Below are 6,406 nucleotides of genomic sequence, written 5' to 3'. Positions count from 1 at the left end.
ATGTTCAATGAGGAACGGATCAATCAACTTCACAAGTGAAGAAACTGCCAGAATTTAACAAAGAGCTGAGATCCAAATCAGAGCATCATTTGGTGCAGGTATAAGATCAACAAACACATGATGCATTGTGGTCCATAGTGATGTTCAGCAGGTTGGATATAATGAAGAGATGCCTCCCTGACCACCAGTGTGTTTGATATAATGAAGAGATGTCTCCTTGACCACCAGTGTGTTTGGATATAATGAAGAGATGTCTCCCTGACCACCAGTGTGTTTGGATATAATGAAGAGATGTCTCCCTGACCACCAGTGTGTTTGGATATAATGAAGAGATGTCTCCCTGACCACCAGTGTGTTTGGATATAATGAAGAGATGTCTCCCTGACCACCAGTGTGTTTGGATATAATGAAGAGATGTCTCCCTGACCACCAGTGTGTTTGGATATAATGAAGAGATGTCTCCCTGACCACCAGTGTGTTTGATATAATGAAGAGATGTCTCCCTGACCACCAGTGTGTTTGGATATAATGAAGAGATGCCTCCCTGACCACCAGTGTGTTTGGATATAATGAAGAGATGTCTCCCTGACCACCAGTGTGTTTGGATATAATGAAGAGATGTCTCCCTGACCACCAGTGTGTTTGGATATAATGAAGAGATGTCTCCCTGACCACCAGTGTGGATATAATGAAGAGATGTCTCCCTGACCACCAGTGTGTTTGGATATAATGAAGAGATGTCTCCCTGACCACCAGTGTGTTGGATATAATGAAGAGATGTCTCCCTGACCACCAGTGTGTTTGATATAATGAAGAGATGCCTCCCTGACCACCAGTGTGTTTGGATATAATGAAGAGATGTCTCCCTGACCACCAGTGTGTTTGATATAATGAAGAGATGTCTCCTTGACCACCAGTGTGTTTGGATATAATGAAGAGATGTCTCCCTGACCACCAGTGTGTTTGGATATAATGAAGAGATGTCTCCCTGACCACCAGTGTGTTTGGATATAATGAAGAGATGCCTCCCTGACCAGCAGTGTGGATATAATGAAGAGATGTCTCCCTGACCACCAGTGTGTTTGGATATAATGAAGAGATGTCTCCCTGACCACCAGTGTGTTTGATATAATGAAGAGATGTCTCCCTGACCACCAGTGTGTTTGGATATAATGAAGAGATGCCTCCCTGACCACCAGTGTGGATATAATGAAGAGATGTCTCCCTGACCACCAGTGTGTTTGGATATAATGAAGAGATGTCTCCTTGACCACCAGTGTGTTTGATATAATGAAGAGATGCCTCCCTGACCAGCAGTGTGGATATAATGAAGAGATGTCTCCCTGACCACCAGTGTGTTTGGATATAATGAAGAGATGTCTCCCTGACCACCAGTGTGTTTGGATATAATGAAGAGATGTCTCCCTGACCACCAGTGTGTTTGGATAGAACACCGCACGTTGTGGATATTACATTTTAGAAACAAAGTTCTTAAACAATATTGTCATCTCACCTCTTAGATTTGGTGTCATGTTCCCCAGAGAGACTCCTTTTAGAGGCAGGGCCCCCCTCCTCTCTCTCCCCAGAGAGACTCATTTTAGAGGCAGGGCCCCCCTCCTCTCTCTCCCCAGAGAGACTCATTTTAGAGCACTGACCCCTAAACAGAGATCCAACATGTTGGTTGTGGTTAACACAGTGACAACTAAACAGAGATCCAGCATGTTGGTTGTGGTTAACACAGTGACAACTAAACAGAGATCCAACATGTTGGTTGTGGTTAACACAGTGACAACTAAACAGAGATCCAACATGTTGGTTGTGGTTAACACAGTGACAACTAAACAGAGATCCAGCATGTTGGTTGTGGTTAACACAGTGACAACTAAACAGAGATCCAGCATGTTGGTTGTGGTTAACACAGTGACAACTAAACAGAGATCCAACATGTTGGTTGTGGTTAACACAGTGACCCCTAAACAGAGATCCAACATGTTGGTTGTGGTTAACACAGTGACAACTAATTATTGAATGTCAATTGTTCAATTTTATGAATCATCTCTTAGAAATAAAACATTTACTAACAGACACATCCAAACAGTCAGGTGATTTAATGCATCACATCAACATGTAGTTGTGACTGATATTTTTCACCTTTTCTCCATGTGGTGGAACTAATAATAATAATACTAATAATATAATATCAATAATCAAAATATGAATAATAACAATAGTAGTAATAATAATAATATTAATAATAATAATGTCTCACTTTCTCTTTTAATAATGTCTCTCATTCTAGTGTGTTGCTTTGTTCAACAGGTCTGATATTATTCTGCTGTTACTGAACTCAGTTCATAATAACAATGTAAAGTCTGTTCAGTGGTTTCATACCAAACTACACAGGAAGCAGGAGATCATTGTCATTTAGAAAACAACAAATGTTCTGATATTCTGAAAGATGATTTACAACTATGATACATTAACATTTTGACAAATTGTAAAATAACCCTGATATACCAATCGTATAATACGATATATGAACAATATGTTATTGAAATTGACTTGCCTACGGCCCAGTTAGCGCCATTTTGTATGATTGAACTGTCACGTAGCTGTCCCAGGTGAAATGGACTGTTAGATCCGAGTGTTTTACTGTCATTCACTATACTAAAATAAAACCATACAGTTAATGTCTCTACACACTTTACAATAATCACTGGGAAGATTCTTACCTTGTAGCCTGAATTCACAACCAGAACATGTCAAGTCATTGGGATATTTTCCGTTGTGCTGAGAGAGCACCTTCCTGATGACAAGTGTCTCTGTATCTATGTTCTAGGTACAGTTGATCTTTGGATGCAATAATATCTGGTCAAAGTCTAGTGACACAACACCATAGTATATCATAACCATAACAGCAGTTTAACCTTTGGCCAGTAAAGGCCATGGAATACTATAACATGTAGAATCATTATCATTCTGAGTGGCGCAGTGGTCTAAGGCACTGCATCTCAGTGCTTGAGGTGTTACTACAGACACCCTGGTTTGAATCCAGGCTGTATCACAACTGACTGTGATTGGCAGTCCCATAGGGTGGTGCACAATTGGCCCAGCATCGTCCGGGTTTGGCCAGTGTAGGCCGTCATTGTAAATAAGAATTTGTTCTTAACTGACTTGCCTAGTTAAATAAAGATTAAACAAATCATAATAATAAATAATTTATGGATCCAGGTTCAACATACATTATCTCTAAATTTGAAGTATACATTTGGGTCCAAAATTATTTCCACCCTTGATAAAGATGAACAAAAAATACTGTATAAAATACTTCATTCAAATACTGAGCTATATTAAATTATTTTATACTAATACAATTGATCAGAGAAAGAGATTTTGTTTACCAAATCATACTTTTTTTCTCAAAGGCAGGGGTAGAATTTGACACCCCTGTTTTCAAACCTTTCAGCAGCTCCCTTGCGAGGATAACAGCACTGAGCCGTTTTCTAAAATGTTTTATGAGTTGGAAAACACATTGGGATCTTAGACCATTCCTCCATTCAGAATCATTCCAAATTGCCAACTACAGGAAGGTAAAGACAGTGGTGGAATAAGTACTCAATTGTCATACTTGAGTAAAAGTGAAGATTCCATAAAAGAAAATGACTCAATTAAAAGTGAAAGTTACTAAGTAAAATACTACTTGAGTAAAAGTCTAAAATTTAAATGTACTTAAGTACAGTGGTATAAAAAGTCGAGTAAAAGTAAATGCTATTCATCAAATTCCTTATATTAAGCCAACCAGACGGTACGATGTTCATGTTATTTTTAATTACGGACAGACAGGGGCACACCAACACTCAGACATCATTTACAAACACAGTAGTTGTGTTTCGTGAGTCCGCCAGATCAGAGGCAGTAGGGATGACAAGGCTTTATATTGATAGGTGCCATCATTCTGTCCTGCTTGAGGATTCAGAATGTAACCAGTACTTTTGGGTGTCAGGGAAAATGTATGGAGAAAAAAGTACATTATTTTCTTTAGGAATGTAGTGGAGTAAAATTAAAAGTTGTCAAAACTATAAATAGTAAAGTAAAGTACAGATACCCCAAAAACACTACTTAAGTTTTAATGAAGTACTTTACACCACTGGATACAAATAAACACAAAATAAAGAAACACAGTTCCCTAATTGACGGGTGGCTTGAATCTTAGTAATTTACACACCGGTCTCTTACTGCTTTCCCAATTTCAACATTCTACCAATCCTACATAAATAATGCCTGGAAGGATCCTTACCTTGCAGCCTGAATTCAAAACCAGAATCTTTTTGCTGAGAAAGAAACCTTGGGAAAGGTTTATTTACCTCCCCAATGTCAAGAGAATTCATATAATTTGTGTTACTGATTAACTTAGGACAGCATCATTTATGGAAAAGTCTTGTGACAGTGACACCATGTAGGCATAATCAGAAAACTAGTTAAACCTGTTTACGATAAAAGCCAGTGGTTTACAATCAAATCGCTGTGTAGCCGCTTTCCTGCAGTCAAATTACCTAGTGGCCTCAGGTGGAATGTTATTCATATTTTATCATTATTACCTGGAGTCCATTCCTGCAGTCAAATTACCTAGTGGCCTCAGGTGGAATGTTATTCATATTTTTCATAACTAATAAACATTATTACATTTTATAGTGAAAATCCAGTGTTTCTATGTCAAATGGTTTTGTTATATTTCAGTGTTCTGTGATGTATATAAAGTGTAATATTGGGATGCAACCTCAAAATGTAACACATTTCAACTCTATATCTGACATGGTACAGGTGTCTTGTGTGAGGTGTATACCTTTGTCTCAAAGTAGATTTTTTTAAGACTTCCAAGAAACACTGTGTGACCCTGATTCAGTCCACTGCATTACTACCAACAAACACTGTGACCCTGATTCAGTCCACTGCATTACTACCAACAAACACTGTGACCCTGATTCAGTCCACTGCATTACTACCAACAAACACTGTGACCCTGATTCAGTCCACTGCATTACTACCAACAAACACTGTGACCCTGATTCAGTCCACTGCATTACTACCAACAAACACTGTGACCCTGATTCAGTCCACTACATTACGGCCAACAAACACTGTGACCCTGATTCAGTCCACTGCATTACTACCAACAAACACTGTGACCCTGATTCAGTCCACTGCATTACTACCAACAAACACTGTGACCCTGATTCAGTCCACTGCATTACTACCAACAAACACTGTGACCCTGATTCAGTCCACTGATGACCGCATACCTCCTGGCCCTCTCACTTCGGGGCCCAGCTGGGGTCTTTCCTCTTCATCCAGAGCCATTGACTGCTGCCTTCTGCCGCCTCTGATACAGCTTTGATTGCCGAACGCTGGCTCTGGCCCTTAATTCCCAGGTCTCTAAGCAGTCTGTTGTAGATGTTGCCACAAAACCTCTGCAGCCCACCTCCACTGGTCGGACTTCTGTGTTCCAGCCATGATGCCGTGCTTCGGCAGCTAGATCAGCATAGCGCAGATGTTTCCGCTCATAAGCCTCATCTACTGAGTCCTCCCAGGGTACTGTGAGCTCAATGATGAAGACCTTCTTGAGCGAATGGGACCAGAGCACCATGTCAGGTCTTAGGGTGGTGGTTGCGATCTCCGGAGGAAACACAAGTTGCCGGCCAATGTCAGCTAGCATTTTCCAGTCGCGGGCCAAGCGCAGCTGGTCTCGCTCTAATGGTGTAGAGCCGCTCTTCGGTGGTTTAGCCCCTTCGCGGACAAAGGTCGTCCGTAAGGGTTGTGATGCTGCTGGGGGTGGTAGGGAGTTGGTGGCAGCTCGCTTGTCCTCCAGGGCGGACGCAAGGTTTTTAAGGACTTGGTTGTGACGCCAAGGGTAGCGTCCTTGGGTGAGGCTTGTTTTACACCCTGTGAGAATGTGCCTGAGGTTAGCTGGCATGGGACAGAGGGCACAGTCCGGATCTTCACCATACCATTGGTGAAGATTAACTGGTGTTGGAAGGACGTCATATGTTGCTCTGATGGAAAAGCTCAACCGCCTCGCTTCCATGGCCCACAGATCCTTCCAGCTGATCTTCCTCTTCTCCACATTGTCCCATCGAGTCCACTGTCCCTGTTTGGCAAGAGAGACTGCCTTGGCCCACCTTGCAGCCTCCTCCTGATGGCGTACTTCCTGCACTACCATCTTCCGCCGCTCTGGTGCAGTGGCCTTACTCCAAGCAGCACGGCTAGTTAGCCCAAGGCCTCCTCTCCCTTGCTGAACATGACCCACAATGTCAGCATGTCTGAGGGCTGCTGTTGCCTCCTGGACTGCTTTTCCTGGCCTCCATTTGTGCCCAGTTGCCAAGGTCGGCGCGTTGTTGCTCACCACTGG

At 41.9% G+C, this 6,406-nt stretch overlaps 1 long non-coding RNA gene across 1 annotated transcript; it reads right to left on the bottom strand.

Annotated features, from left to right (window-relative positions):
• Window positions 1–1,608: 1,608 nt before the first annotated feature.
• LOC120043676 lies at window positions 1,609–4,318 on the bottom strand. Its single transcript, XR_005476496.1, has 3 exons — window positions 4,298–4,318; window positions 2,733–2,850; window positions 1,609–1,657 (listed from the first exon to the last, which is right to left on the bottom strand). It is a non-coding gene; the product is annotated as an uncharacterized LOC120043676 (long non-coding RNA).
• Window positions 4,319–6,406: the final 2,088 nt, after the last annotated feature.

Source organism: Salvelinus namaycush, unplaced genomic scaffold (assembly GCF_016432855.1).
Source record: "Salvelinus namaycush isolate Seneca unplaced genomic scaffold, SaNama_1.0 Scaffold996, whole genome shotgun sequence".
Taxonomy (NCBI): domain Eukaryota; kingdom Metazoa; phylum Chordata; class Actinopteri; order Salmoniformes; family Salmonidae; genus Salvelinus; species Salvelinus namaycush.
Note: the sequence above shows the minus strand (reverse complement) of the source record. Positions and strands in the feature narration are given on the sequence as shown.